General features: G+C 44.2%; 1 long non-coding RNA gene across 1 annotated transcript in view; it reads right to left on the minus strand.

Moving 5' to 3' along the window:
- LOC121274184 overlaps positions 1 to 14,996 on the minus strand; it is a 42,627-nt gene extending 27,631 nt beyond the window's left edge. Inside the window, exons 1-2 of the long non-coding RNA XR_005942231.1 lie at positions 14,346 to 14,996; positions 14,050 to 14,113 (exon numbers count right to left, since the gene is read on the minus strand). This is a non-coding gene — a long non-coding RNA (uncharacterized LOC121274184). The remainder of the gene's footprint in view (positions 1 to 14,049; positions 14,114 to 14,345) is intronic.
- Between the last annotated feature and the right edge of the window lie 1,195 nt (positions 14,997 to 16,191).

Below are 16,191 nucleotides of genomic sequence, written 5' to 3' on the forward strand. Positions count from 1 at the left end.
TTTTCCCCAGAGGGTGACGGTCTGGAATACACTGCCTGGGAGGGTGGTAGAGGCAGGTTGCCTCACATCATTTAAAAAGTACCTGGATGAACACTTGGCGCGTCATAACATTCAACGCTTTGGGCCAAGTGCTGGTAAATGGGATTAGGTAGATAGTTCACATATTTCTCATGTTTCGGTGCAGACTAGATAGGCCGAAGGGCCTCTTCTGCACTGTGATTCTCTGTTTCTGTGATTCTGAGAGAGTGAGTGAGAGAGAGAGATAATAGAGAGAGAGGGGGGAGGAAGAGCACTGAGAGAGGGAGACAGAGGGAGGAGTAGAGAATGAGAGTTGGAGACACAGCAAAACAGGTCAAGAAATGGAGAGAGAGACAGCGAGAGGAAGAGAGGCATAGAAAGAGATAAAGTTAGGCACACATTGTGAGAGAGAGACTGAGAGAATGAGACAGAGAGAGAACGTGAGGGATAGACACAGAGAGAGAGTTGGAGAGAGAGAGATCAAGAGAAAGTGAAAGTGAGAAAGAAAGGGAAGGGGAGAGCAAGAGACAAATAGACAGGCAGAGGCAGAGAAGGAGAGACAGAGAGAGAGAGACACTGAAATAGTGAAAGGAAAGTATAGCAAGTAAGAAAGAGAAAGAAAGCAAGAGTGGAAGAGGGAAAGAGAACAGAGAGACAATGAGAGAGATAGAATGAGAAGGAGGGCGAGAAAGATAGATGCGCAGAGGGAAGATGGAGAGAAAGAGAGGGAGAGAGAGACATTGAGAGGGTAAAAAGGAAGATTAAGAGACAGCGAGAGCCATAGAGCGAAAGGGAAAAAGAGAGGTAGAGACAGGGTGCGAGGGGCACAGAGAGAGAGAGAGTGATTGGGAGAAACTGGCATACAAACAGAGAGTGTGCGAGGTGAGAGAGACAGCGTGGCAGAGAGAGGGAGAGAGAGAGAGGGGGAGAAGGCAGTGATACATAAAGACAAACATAGATCGATAAATAGATAGATTGGATGACAGGTCGGCAGGCAGGAAGGCAGATGGACAGGCAGACAAGCAGATAGACAGATACACAAATACAGAGATAGATAGATAAATAGATAGACAGACAGACTGATTGAATGTCAGTTTTCGGGAAAGGAACTGAGAAGGAGAGCAAGAGAGGCAGAAAGACAAACAGAGGTACACACAGAGATTGAAAGAGACAGAGAAACGTGATACAGCAAGAGATGCAACGACACATGCACACTCACATGGACACACATACATACTCAGTGTGTGTGTGTGCAGGAGAGAGAGAAATTGAGTGAGAGATAAAGATTGTGAGAGAACGAGAATAGGTAGAGATGCGTAAATGCATCAAGTGGAGGAGACAGAGGGAGATGGAGGGAGTGAGATTTAGAGACACGGCGAGAGGAATAGAGAGACAGAGGGGGAGAGACAGAGGGGGAGAGAGATAGAGAGACAGAGAGAAACGTTGAAAAAGAGGGGCAGAGACAGGGCGATTGAAAGGAGAAAAGGAGAGAGTTGATGGGAGAGAATGAGAGGGTGAGGCAGAGAAAGAGAGAGGGAGAGAGGCAGATAAATTAAGAGAGTAAGAGGAGAGAGACAGATTGTGTTACATCGTGTGGGAGGGAAAGAGAAAGGGAGGGAGTCATAGGGAGGAGGAAAGAATGATAGATAAATAGCGGGAGAGACACAGAGAGACAGAAAGAGAGAGATAGACATTGAAAAAGAGAGAAGGGGAGATAAAAGAGAGAGAAGCAAAGAGAGAGACAGAGTGAGACACGGTCTGAGAGAGAGAGAGTGAAAGAGAGGGAGAGAGAGAGAGAGATAGTGATAGCGAGCGAGTGAGAGAGAGAGAGAGAGAGAAAGTGACAGAAAAAAAGAAAGGGAAAGAGAGAGGAACAGACAAACAGACAAGCAGAGGCAACGAAGAGGCAGAGAGAGCGAGAGAGGCAATGAAACAGGCAAAGGAAAGTTTGTCAAGCGAGGAAGAGAGAGAAGGTGAAAGTGAAAGAGGGGAAATAGAACAGAGAGACAAAGAGACAGTGACTGAGACGGAGGGCGAGAGTGTGAGGCACAGCAAGAGACAGGGACAGAGAGAGTAAAGAAGAGAAAGAGACAGCGAGAAGGGATGTGTGAGAGATGGAGACACAGCGACAGCGGTACAGACAGAGAGAGAGAGAGTCATAAAAGCAGAGAAAGTTAGCAAGAGAGGCAGAGAGATATAGAGTGACAGAGACAGTGAGAGAGACAGAAAGAGAGAGAGGGAAGGACAGACACAAAAATTCAGAGAGGGATAGATAAATAGATAGATAGACAGACAGACAGACAGAGCGAGGGAGAGGGAAACAAAGGGATAGAGAGACAAAGAGAGAGAGAGAGAAAGTGGGACATAAATAGAGAGTGCGGAAGTGAGAGGGGAGAAAAAGAGACAGGGTGAGCGAGAGCCAGAGAGAGAGAAAGAGAGGAAGAACGAGGCAATGGGAGAGACAGTGAGCGGAAAAAACAGAGAGAGGGATCAAGAGTTCAAGAGCGAAAGCGAGGAAAGGGAGAGACACAGCATAAGGGAGAGAGTGAGATGTGCCCGGAGAAAAAGGGAGACAGGTAGCAGGGGGAGGGAGAGAGAGAGGGAGAGAGAGAACGAGAGAGATTGATAGTGAGATAGTTTCACATTTGACTGTGGTGTGGAATCAGTTTTTGAGGGATTTTGAATATTTCCAGATATTTTATTCGTTGAATTTAGTAATAAACAGCCACCCTTAACCCACTGTAATCGCACAACTGAATGTCCACAGTTAAAGAGGACAGTTACACCACAGGGTGTAATAGAACAGCATGGAGAGAGGCAGTCTAACATTTGGAATTTAATCAATATATGGCAACAGTCAAGTGACGGACATCACTGAAACAATAGGAGATCTAGATGAGGGACTGATGGTTATTGAGTGGACAGCATATTATCCAGGTGAATACAGCTCTTGTTCTTTTTATTAGTTAATTACTTTGATAAGTAGAGTCCAGTCCTTGGATCCTGGGAGCTCAATTTAAAAATAAATATTGTGTTTCACTCAACTCAAAGTCATTATCTGTTTGTTCATATATTTTAAAGAATAAGTTGAACAATGTTGCAATTTCAACGTCCCTGAGGTGATCCCACAGGGTATAAATTAAAGGCTTTGGGAATCTATCACCTCACCGTTTAAGGCAGAGATTACCAGCAGCACAAAGGGGCACATCACTTCGCACTGAAACGATGCACTCAATTGATGTGGCTGAGAAAATATTCTACACAATCCTTGCTGTTATAGGTGTTCCTGGTGAGTGACCACACCTACTGAAGTTGTGTAAATCTGTATGTGAGCGGCTCTCTCATTTTAAGCTGTGACTGAAAATATTACATGCTGATCTGGTGCTCACTGTCATAGACACACTGAATCAGCAATACAATTTGCTGAATTAAAATGTATTGAATGTCTCTGCAGCTTTATTCAATTTTGTCAAATGAAGACAAACCTTTGATTGTTACTCGCAAACTCTCTGATGAATTATGTCCTAGTATTCAGTGGAAAATTGTGTAATGTTAAAATAGACCTTAGTGAAGGCAAAATCTCTGAAGGAATGTTTAGTGGGAGTCAGAGGAAAATCACCCTGAGTGTGGGTCATTAATCAGAGTGGAATACCTGGCCGCAGTCACCACTCTGTCACGGACTGTGCCTCTTCGTGTCAAATTGTCCTAAGTATGTGTTAGTAACCAGATTGGAAAACCTCACTCCAGTGGCCATATGTTTTTGGGTCTATATGTTAATGTCAAATTGTACTAAGTATGTGTCAGTAACCAGAGTGGAATACCTTGATTCCAGTCACCAATCATTCACTGACTTTATCTGTTAGTGTCAAATTGTCCTAATTGTGGGTTAGTAACCACAGTGCAATGCCTGACGACAGTCACCAATATTTCAATTACTGTATCTGATAGTGTCAAATTGTCTTAATTGTGGGTTAGTAACAAGATTGGAATACCTGGCCCCAGAGATCATGTATTACTGGGTCTATCTGTCATTGTAGAATTGTACTGAGTGTGGGTCATTAATCAGAGTGGAATACCTGGCCCCAGTCACCACCCATTCACTGACTGTACGTGATAGTGTCAAATTGTCTTAATTGTGGGTTAGTAACAATATTGGAATACCTGACTCCAGTGACCATATATTTTTGGGTCTTTCTGTTGGTGTCAAATTGTACTAAGTGTGGGTCTGTAACCAGAGTGGAATACCTGTCCCCAGTGAACATGTATTACTGGGTCTATCTGTCAGCATAGAATTGTACTGAGTGAGGGTCATTAATCAGCGTGGAATACCTGGCACCAGTCACCAATCTTACACTGACTGTATCTGTTAGTATCAAATTGTACTAAGTGTGGGTTAGTAACCAGAGTGGAATAACTGACTCCAGTCAACATTTATTTTTGGTTATATCTGGCATTGTAGAATTGCATTGAGTGTAGGTCAGTATCCAGAGTGGAATACGTGCTCCAAGTGATAACGTATGACTGGGAACATTTGTCGGTGTCGAATTGAACTGATGTGGGTCGGTAACTGCACTGAAATGATTCGTTTCGATTTGGAAATCATGTTTGTTTTTATTGATGAACAGTCTTGCCATTCCTTGGAGCTCTCTCTGTGTTTTACCTTCTGTATACTGTGACAACAGGAAGTGTTTTGATGTTGGTTGAAGATATTTGGTAGTGAGTGTATGAAGTTAAATGTCTGGATTTAGCTCCATTTTCTATTGAGCTGCTCCAACAGAAATAGATGTCAACCTGTTCCTGATATTGAAGCAATCTGGCAGCACTCTTACAGTGTTCCAATGTTCTTTTTGATTGTTTTATAAGGCCAGAAGAGATCGGAGCAGATGAAGGTCATTCCGCCCATGTAGTCAGCTCAGCCATTCAGTGAGATCATTGCTGATCTGATCATTGTCACCTCCACAATCCTGCCTTTTCCCCATAACCCTTGATTCTCTGACTGATTAAAAATCTGTTGAGCTCAGCCTTGAATATATTTAACAACTCATCATCTACAGCCTCTAGGGGAACTAATTCCACAGATACACTAATCCCTGAGAGAAGAAATTCTTCTTAATCTCTGCATTAAATTGGTGAACACTTTCTCTGAGATGATGCCCACTCGTCCTGAACCCTCTCACAAGGGGAAACAGCTTCTCAACAAGTACCGTGTCAAGCCCCCTCGGAATCTTATATGTTTCAATAAGGTCCCCTCTCATTCTATTAAACTCCAATGAGTACGGACCCAACCTAATCAATCTCCCCACATAAAAAAAGTCCTTCCACATCTGGCACCAGCCTTTAACCTTCTGTGTGCTGCCTCCACTTCCAGCATATCTTTCCTCAAATAAGGCGACCAAAATTGTTGACATTATTCTAAGTGAGAGCCTTGTATAGTTCTAGCATGACTTCCCCACTTTTATAATCCATTCCCTTTGAAATTAAAGCCAACATTTTATTTCCCTTCCCTATCACCTGCTGAAATTAACATTTTCATATTCATGTACGCGGGCTCCCAAATCCCTCTCTGCTGCAGCTTTCTGCAGTCTTTCTCCATTTAAGTAATATTGAGCTCCTCTATTCTTCCTGCCAACGTGCATAAACCCACAGATTCCGATAATAGATGGCATCTGCCATGTTTTGCCAACTCACTTAACATTTCTATTTGCCCCTGTAGGCCCTTTGAGTCTTCCTCACCACTTGCCTTCACACCAATTTGTTTGATAACTTGAAATTTGGCGATGGTACATTCACTTCCATCATATAAACCATTAATATATATTGTAAGTAACTGTGGTCCCAGTACTGATCCCTGTGGCGCTCCATGACTTCCAGTTTACTATTCTGAAAATGCCCCCCTTTTCTCAGCTCTCTGTCTTCTTTTAGTGAGTAAATCCTCTATCCATGCTAGTGTACTACACCCAAGACCAAGAGCTCTTGTCTTATTGAGCAGCCGTATGTCTGGTACAATATTGAACGCCTTTTTGGAAATACAAGAGTACTGCATATCCTGTTTCCCCTTTATCCATTCAGCTTTTTACTTCCTCAAATAATTCTAATAAATTTGCCAGGTATGATTTCCCTGTCATCAAGCCATGCTAACTCTGCTTAATTATATGATGTATTTTAAATGCTCTGCTATCAGATTCCTTGTAATAGACTCTAACGTTTTCCCAATAGTGCATGTTAAGCTATTTGGCCTATAGTTACCTGAGCTTTTTCTCTCCCTCCCTTTATGAATAAGGTTGTTACTTTGGCAGATTTCTGATCTTCTGAGTCTTTTCCACAATCAAACAATTCTTGGAAGATTACTGTCAGTGAATCCATTATTTGTGCAGATACTTCCTTTAATATCCTAGGATGCAACCCAACAGGGATTTATCAGCTTTTAGCTCCAGTAGTTTCTTGATCACTTTTTCTCTAGTGATAGTTATTTCTTTATTCCCTTCCCCCATATTCCCCCTGATTATTTAGTATTTTTGGAATGCGATTAGTGTTGTCTACCATGAAGACTGATGCAAAGCATTAATTCAACTCCTCTGCCATTTCCTGGTTCCCCATTCTCATTTTCACAGACTCATTCTCTAAGAGGCATTAATTCACTTAAGCCTCTCCCTTGATTTTTTTTATATTTAATGCAGCTGCTACGTAACGTTTTTATAAGATCTGCTAGTTATCGCTCAATGTTTATTTTCCCAATCCTTAAGGTGTTTTTGGTTAACTTTTCTTGGTTTAAAAAAAAATCATAATTCTGGCTTGCGACTAACCTTTGCCACATTGTATGTATTTCTTTTTTTAGCTTGATTCTATCCTCAAATTCTTGGGTAAACTATGGTTGATTATGTCCATCCTAGAATCCTAATTCCTCACAGGGATATATCGCTGATATGAGTCATGAACTATTTTCTTAAACGTCTGCCATTGTTCATCAACCGTCTTTTCTGTTGAACTCCTTTCCCAGTCTACTCCAGCCAACTCTGCCCTCATTCCTTTGTAATTATCCGTTTGTGAGTTTAGCACAGTTGTTTCGGACCCATTTTCACTCTCAAACTGAATGCTAAATTACACCATGTTATGGACATTTTTTTCCGAGGGGACCTTTTACACTGAGATCATTTATTAACCTGCCTCATTACACATTAACAGATCCAAAGTAGACTGATCCCCGATTGGATCCACAGCAAATTGTTCTAGGAACTCTCCCGGATACACTCTATGATTTGCTGATCGTGGCTCCATCTGCCAATGTGATTTTCCCAAACGACATGGAGATTCAAGTCACCCATGATTAATGTACTTCCATTTTTTCATGTCATAACTATCTCCTGACTTATTCTCTTTCCTATGGTATAGCTACTGTTAGGTGCCCTGTAGACACTCCCACCACTGTCTTCACCCCCTTGTTATTTCTTACCTCTACCCATGTGAATTCTACATCTGCAGATCCAAAATAATCTCTTGCTATCCAACGTATTCAATCTCATCGAAAAAAGCTATCCCACCACCATTTTCATCCTGCCTGTCCTTTCGAAAATCACATGTCCCTGAATAATTAGTTATCAGCTTTGATCTCTTTTTAACCACGTCTTCGTAATGGCTATATCATTCCCATTAACCTCTATTTGTGCCTTTAATTTAATTGTTTGGTTCTGAATACTGCCAGCAATTAAGTAATGAGGCATCAATTTTGACTTATTTACCATTTCCCCATTTGACTCAATTTGCTGTTTTTTATGTTTCTACACTCTGTCCCTTTCTGTCACATTCTGGATATCATTACCTAAATAGCTGCCCTGCAAAATTCCCACATCGTTTTGCTTCTTAAACCTACTTAGCCCCTCTCCAGAAATCCTGCCCACCTATTTATCTTAAAACACTCCCTAGAGCCCTAGTTATTCAATTCACCACGATGCTGGAATCTGCATTTTTAAAGTGAAGACCTTCCCAGCGGAATAGCTCCCTCCTATCCCAGCACTGGCGCCTGTGCCCCGTGAACTGAAACCCATTTTTCCCACACAAAACTTTGAGCACATATTTAAATCCGTGACTTTATTTATCCTATGAGAGTTTTCCTGTTGTTCAGATAGTAATTCCAACATTTTTTTCTCAGAGGCTTTGCTTTTTAATTTAGCTCCTAACTGTTAGAATTCTTTCAGCAGAATTTCGTTTCTAGGTCTGTCAATGTCGCTGGCATCAACGTGGATGGTGACAAGTTGATTTATCTCCTCCATTCCAAGTTCCTCTCCAGCCCTGTGGCGATGACCTGGCACCGGGCAGGAAAGAGAGCCTTTGGAACTCATGCAACGAACAATACCCTTCGCCAATTATACTGTCCCCTACCACTACTGAATTTCCTAATTCCACCCCCAGCTTGAAAGTCTACCTGTATCACGGTGCCGTGGTCAGTTTGCTCATCCTCCCTGCAGTCCTCGCTCTCGTCCACACACCTTCCAAGAACCTAGCCACTGTTGAACTGTTGCAGGGGCCGAGGCTCCTCGAATGCGACCCCCTTGGTCCCCATAGCTACGTCACCTGCGGTCAGACACTCCTGTCCATGATCCCAGACCAAATGTGAATTTCCTGATCTGAGGGGTGTGACCACCTCCTGGAGCAAAGTGTCCAGGTAACTTTCCCCTCCCTGATGTGGTGCAATGTCTGCAGCTCGGACACCAGCTCCTTAACTCGGATCCAAATGTTCTCGAGCTGCAAACTCTTGCTACTGATGTGCTCTCTCTGGATCACCTTGGTGTCCAACAGGCCAACAAGCTGCTGCAGCTACACATTAGCTGTCCTGCCATCGTTAATGTATTTTAATTCATTAATTAACCAATTATATTAGCATCCCTGCTCGTTACACTTGAAGAATCTCCCCCTAGAAGCACTTGATTGTTATTATTATTTTGCACAACAGTACCGAATTTATACTTAAGAAGCTTTTTTCGGAGGAAAAATACCCTACAGACCTCAAAACAAACTGAAGACTTCACTTTTACTTTAATGACAACACATACCCACCAATTAGCTGTTCTCGCGCTCTTTTCCCTCTCTGCTCTTTCAAGGTCTATCACCTCCCTCCGGACTCTTTAATGATCTCTTTCTAATGGATGATACAAAAGTAGGTGGAAAGGCAAGTGGTGAAGATGACACAAAGTTTCCACAGAGGGGTAGAGATAGGTTAAGTGAGTGGGCAAGCACTTGGCAGCTGGAATATAACGTGGGAAAATGTGAGGTTATGCACTGTGGCACGAAGAATAGAGGAGCTGAATATTATTTAAATGGGGAAAGACTGCAGGAAGCTGCAGCACAGAGGGATTTGGGAGTCCCCGCCTGCATGAATACCCCCCAAAAAAACAAATATATAATTTCAGCAGGTAATAGGGTAGGTGACAGGATTGTTGGCATTTATTCAAAGGGAATGGAGGAAAACATTGGGTGGTCTTGCTAATACTTTGCACAGCATTAGTTAGGCCATGCCTAGAATACTGTAAACAGTTTTGGCCCCTTATCTAAGGAAGTATATACTGACATTAGAGGCAGCCCAGAGAAGTATCACTAGATTGAGCCCGGGTATGAAGGGATTTTCTTCTGTGGAGAGGTTGAGTAGATTATACCTGTACTCACTGGAGTCTGGAAGAATGAGATGCAGCTTTATTGAAACAAATAAGATTCTTGGGGAGCTTGGCAGGAGTAGAAGGTGAGAAGTTGATTCCCCTTGTGGAGGGTCGGGGACCAGAGGGCATAAACTCAGAGTTAGGGGTCACCTATTTAACACAGAGAGCAGGAGGAATTTCTTCGCTCAGATCTTAATGTAATCTGTGGATTATTTACTGTTGATGGCGTTGAAGGCTGGGTCTTTTGTTATATTCAAGGCTGAGATAGGCAGATTTTGAATTAAAAAGGTAACAAAATGTTCTGGGAAATGGAAGGAAAGTGGAGTTGAAGATTATCATGTCAGCAATGACCTTATTAAATGTCAAACAGGTTCATTGTCTGGATAGCCTACTTCAGCTAATAGGTTTAATGATCTCTTGGTTTCATGCTCTTTCCTCTCCCCCTGCTCAGTAATGCTCTGTGGCCACTCTCTCCGTTTGCTCCAATGGTCGCTCACTCAACTCGCACTGTCTCACTGTTAACGTTCCCGCTGTTCCTTCTGCTCTCTCACTGTTAATGGCACGGCTGTTTCTAGCACTCTCCTAGTCTCAGTGCCTGCTCTGTTCCTCTCTCACTCATAGAGTCAGAGGGTCACAGAGTATCCGAGTTACACAGCATAGAAACAGGTCCTTCGGTCCATCATGACCGTGCCAGGCGTCAAGTACCTATCTATTCTAATCCCATTTACCAGCTCTTGGCCCCTAACCCTGTATGCGATGCCATTTCAAGTACTCATCTAAATACTTCTTAAATGTTTTGAGGGTTTCTGCCTCTACCACCCCCTCAGGCAGTGTGCTGCAGATTCCAACATCATTCTGGGTGATTTCCACCCCACCTCTCAAATCCTGCTAACAGCCTCACTGCTTCTCTCGCAGCTTCTCTCACAGTCTCTCGCTCCTAATGAACCCGCTTCTCCTCTCTAACTCTCTCACTGCTAATGGCCCCATTGCTCCTCTCTCACTCTCTCAATGTTAATGGCCCCGCTACTACTCTCTCCCTGCTAATGGCACCGCTTCTCCTTTCTCACTGCTAATGGCCCCGTTGCTCCTCTCTCACTCTCTCTCTGCTAATGGCCCCGCTACTCCTCTCTCACTCTCCTCCAGTACACTGGCACCCCTCGAATGGCCAGATCATTTGAAAATAAGCTTCAGAGACATTGCACCCTCCTCCCTTATCTCATATTACAGCCTGGGATACATCTCATCTGGGCCTATGTATTTAACTACTTTCAAGCAAAAAACACTAATACCTCCACCCTTTCAAAGCGAATTTGTTCAAGTATATCACAGTCCTCCTCCCTGATTTCAACACCTACATCATCCTTTTCCACAGTCATCACAGATGAAAAGTAAGCGCTTATAACCTCACCTATGTCCTTCGGTTACAGGACAATCTGCCACTTTGTTCCCTGATGGGTCCTACTCTTTCCCTGGTTATCCTCAGGCCCTGAATATATTTATAAAATGCCTTGGGTTTTCCTTTACCTTTCCTGCCAGTGTTTGGTAATGTCTCCTGTTCACTTTCCTAAATACTTGTTAACTACCACACCCATCACCCACCACGCACTTTTTATGCTTCTCCAGGGCTTCCGCGCTGTGTTAACCCCCCTGTATCTACCATCAGTCACTTTTCTATTTCCTTATCCAATCCTCTATATCCCTTGATGACCAGTATCCCCTGGAATTATTTGTCCTACCCCTCACCCCTACGGGAACATGTTGGCCCTGAACTCTCACTATTTCCTTTCTGAATGACTCCCACAAGCCTATTGTAGACTTTCCTACAATTAGCTGCTCCCAGTCCACTTTGGCCACATCCTGTCATAAAATATTGAAATCGGCCTTCCCCAATTTCAGGACCTTTATTTACAAGCCATCTTTGACATTTTCAATAACTACCTTAAAACCGCAAGAACTATGGTCTCTCTCCCCGAAATGCTTTCCCCCACTGACACTTATACCACTTTCCTGGCTTCATTCCCTAAGATTAGGTCCAGTGCTGCCCCTTCTCTCGTAGGGCTTTAGTGTTGGCTCAAAAAGCTCTCTTTCAACCACTTTAAGAATTCCACCACATCGAAGCCTCTCACACTAATTCTATCAAACTTAACATTGGTGAATTGAAATTTCCTACTATTATTACCCTTGTACACATCTCTGAGATTTTCCTACATATCTGCTCCTCTAGCCCCCCTGACATTTGGAGGCATTTAGTGCACCCCCAGCAGAGTGATTGCCTACTGTATTTAAGTTCTCTACAGATGGCCTCATTTGAGGAACCTTCTAAAATAACATCACTCCTTATGGCATTAATTTACTTCTTGATCAATCGTGCAATGCCAACTTCCATTTTAAACCCCCACCACCATGTTGCCATCAGCCCCATGTCATGCCTGAACATTCTATACCCTGGAACATTGAGCTGTCAGTCCTGCGCCGCCATCAACCATGTCTCTGTGACAGCAACAATATCATATTCCCATGTGTTAATCAGCACCCTCAATTCATCTGCCCTACTTTTAAGACTCCTTTCATTACAATAGCAGCGAACCAGCCTTGCATTGTTCCCCTGTGCCTTAACAGGTATAAGTTTGCTCTGCCTTCCAGACTCACTTAGTTCCTCTTCTATATTAGGCTGTGCACCATCCTCTACTATACCTTCATTCATTATTACATAAAAATACCAAATTAGTTTTACCCTCCCCCCACAACCCCAACCCAACATCACTAGCAAACCTCCCCACAAAGATGTTGCTCCTGTGCGAGCTCAGGTGCAACCTGTCCGACATGTACAGGTGCCAACTTCGCCAGAAACATACCCTGATCAAGGAACCAGAAGGCCTCCCCCCCGCAACATTTCTTCAGCCACGCATTCATCGTCTCTTTCCTCATATTCCTATACTCACTCTCACGTGACAAGGGGGGCATCCAGTTGCAACCTTTGAGGTCCTGCTTTTTAATCTGCTGCTTAGTTCCCTAAGTTCATTTTGCAGGACGTCATCCTCTTTCCACCTAAGTCGTTTGTACCAATGTGAACCACGACCTCTGAGTTTTCCCTCCCTCTTCAGAATGCCCTGCAACTGTGCTGTGATATCCTTGACCCTGGTACCAGGGAGGCAACACACCATCCTGGAGTCACATCTACGGCTGCAGAAGCTCCTGTCTGCACCGCTCACTATTTAGTCTCCTACCACTCTTGCTCTTGCAATCTTACCCCTCCTCACTTGTGCAGCTGAGACACCCACAGTGCTTGGAATTTGACTCTGGTTGCACTCTCCAGAGGAACATTCAACCTTATCATTTCCAACACAGAAAAACGGTGTTGCCTCATTACACGCCTGTCTCCCTTCTTCTGACTGGTGGTCACCCATTCCCGCACTTCCTCAAGCTGCTGAGTGACCACATCTAAAAATGTTCTATCCACGTAACTCTCAGTCTTGCGGATGCACTGCTGTGTCTCCAGCTGCCGCTAACGCTCTGAAACCCATTGCTCAAGCTGGTGAATCCAGTGGCACTTCCTGCACATGTGGTCATTCACATTGCAATGCGTGTCAAAGAATCCCCATGCAAATCATGTGACTGTGTCCCTTTGCCATACATTTTGTTTGATATTTATTAAAAAAACTCTTTCCCTAAATTTAAGCCAAGTAAAAAACGATTTAGCTTATTTTCTGGCAAAATAAAGTCAAATGCGGTAACTGTTACCTACTGTAATGTAGTTTTAAAGTGGAGAAAAAAGAAAGCACCTTACTCACTAACTACAAACCAGCTCTCCCCCTTGTCCTGACATCACTCCTTTCGAATTCCAGCACCGCCCAGTGCCTGTGTGAGAACAGGCTCCCTAACAGGTAAACTCTGCATCGCTCTTTATACAGCCGCTCCACTCTCTCACAGGTAAACGCCTGCTCTATATGCACCCGCTCCACTCTCGCTCTGTATACAGCCGCTCCGCTCCCTCAAAGGGGCACTCCACCCGACACTTAATACAGCCGCTCCGCTCCCTCACAGGTAAACTCCGCTATCGCTCTTTATACAGCCGCTCTGCTTCCTCACAGGTAAACTCCACTCTCGCTCTTTATACAGCCGCTCCACTCCCTCACAGGTAAACTCCTGCTCTATATGCACCCGCTCCACTCTCACTCTTTATACAGCCGTTCTGCTCCCTCACAGGTAAACTCCAGGCCGTTAAACACCCGCTCATGTCTGGCTCTTTTTTGTTGTTTCACCTTTATTGTTTGTTTAATTTCCCCCAATCATTAAATTACTAAAGTTAATAATAATCAACAAGTGATTGTAACTCAGCTGCTAATTTCAATCTAAAAGCAAAGCTAAAAGCTGAAATACTCACCAGCCAGTCGCCTGCCTGTCCTCCTGTGACCAAACTCTGTTTTGGTGCTGAAATCCTGTCCTCCCTGTGAGGGTCAGACATGGAGAATGTTGAATCAATAATTTCCAGGCACTTCTCCCCTCTCTCTGACAGTTAATTTACTGGGAATTGTGATCCTATCCCGGGGAAAGTGCGGCCTCTCCACCTGCACCACTCGCTACCTGGTGGCCATGGCAACGGCGGATCTATTGGTCATTATCACAAACGTCATACTGAACAAGATCAATTATTATTATTTCCCGGTGTGTTTCCTGTACCTCACTCCTGTGTGTCGTGTTCACGGTGTCCTGCAGGCTGCCGCCATGGACTGTTCTGTCTGATTCACCGTCACTTTCTCCTTTGATCGATTTGTGGCCATTCGTTGCCAGAAGCTGAAAACAGAATATTGCACCGGGAAAACAGCGGCTGTGGTTCTAGCGACAACCGGTATCCTGCTCTGTTTAAAAAACATCCCCCAATACTTTACAATGGAACCTAAAGTGATAATTGACAATGTACAGTGTGGCTGTAAGACAAAGCTAAGCTATCTTACTGATCCCGGATGGGTTGGATTTTTCTGGTTTGAGAAAGTTTTAACCCCATTGCTCCCATTCGGATTAATTCTGCTGATCAACGCTCTGACAGTCAGACACATTTTAGTGACCAGTCGAGTCCGGAAGGGACTGAGGGCTCAGAGTAAGGGAGAGAATCGCAGTGACCCAGAGATGGAGAGCAGGAGGAAGTCTATGATTTTACTCTTCACCATATCCGGCACCTTCATCCTCCTGTGGTCGGTGTATGTTATAAAATTCTTCTATGTGAGAGGGTTAATTTACCTCACCTATCCTGAATTTATATTCCAACAAGTCGGATTTATGCTGCAGAGTTTAAATTGCTGCACAAACACATTTATTTACGCTGTGACTCAGTCCAAGTTCCGGGAGCAGATGCAGAAAATGGTGAAATATCCGGTTACATCAATTATTCAATCAATGAAGAAAAAAACCTGACTGTCAGACACCTCAGAAAATCAGAGAGTTCCGGCCGCTGACAGACAGCCACTTCCGCCAATGAGGGAGCTCTGCATGCTGACTGACAGTTGCCTCAGCCAATCAGGGATCGCCGCCGCTAACTGACAGCAATCAGGGCAATCAGCCCCATAACTGACAGGCGCGGCAGCCAATGGATCAGCATCAGATCTTCATCCACAGCCACCTCAGCCAGTCAGGGAGAACCGCTCACTGAATGACAGCTACATGAGCCAATCAAGGTGACCTACTGGATGACTGACAGTCGCTTCATCCAGTCAGGGAGCTGCAGCCTTTTGACCCAGAGTCACGTGGGCCTAGTCAGGGTATTCTTCTGCTGCGCCGACATTCATCTCAACCAATCAGGGAGCGACAACTGCTGACTGATAGACAGTTCAGCCAAACAGTTCATTCCAACAGCTGACTGGCATCAGCTTCATCCAATCACGTGGCTGCAACCAGTGACTCACAGATAGTTCAGCCAATTAGCGATCTTCACCATTGACCACAGTAGTATCAACCCATCAGGGAGCTGAACACCATCACAGACAGCCGCATCAGCCAATCAGTAAGCTCCGACCGCTTCGGTCAGCACTTCAATTAATCAGACACCACAAACCAATTCCCACCATCTAGCGCGGAGTTTCGTTCAATCATATCGTTCAATATTTGACTGATAGCTCCTCAAACAAATGGAGAGTCCCGAAGGTGTGAGGGACACCAGCCCTGCCCGATTGGAGCGTTTCAGCATGAGTGACAGTTCTAATATCCAATCGGAGAGATGGAACAACCCTGGAATTTCCTGGAGTAATGAAAATCCCGCTTCAAAATCCGAACAATAGCCGAGCGCCTTGCTCACCTCAGCAAAACCTATCCCTGCCACTTTGCGATTGACAGCAGCGTAAACCAATGGCTGAGTTGCTTGCAAATCATTGGCCAATCGAAATCCGGCCCAATTGCTTCGATTCGGAAAGGGTCACCAACAATCCACCATCATGACGTCATTACACTCGATCCTGGCTGGAGGTTGGTCTACAACACAGAAAAAGGCCCTTTTCGGCCCATCGAATCTGCGCCAGACAGACAAGTACTTAAC

Source organism: Carcharodon carcharias (genome assembly GCF_017639515.1).
Source record: "Carcharodon carcharias isolate sCarCar2 chromosome 35 unlocalized genomic scaffold, sCarCar2.pri SUPER_35_unloc_1, whole genome shotgun sequence".
Taxonomy (NCBI): domain Eukaryota; kingdom Metazoa; phylum Chordata; class Chondrichthyes; order Lamniformes; family Lamnidae; genus Carcharodon; species Carcharodon carcharias.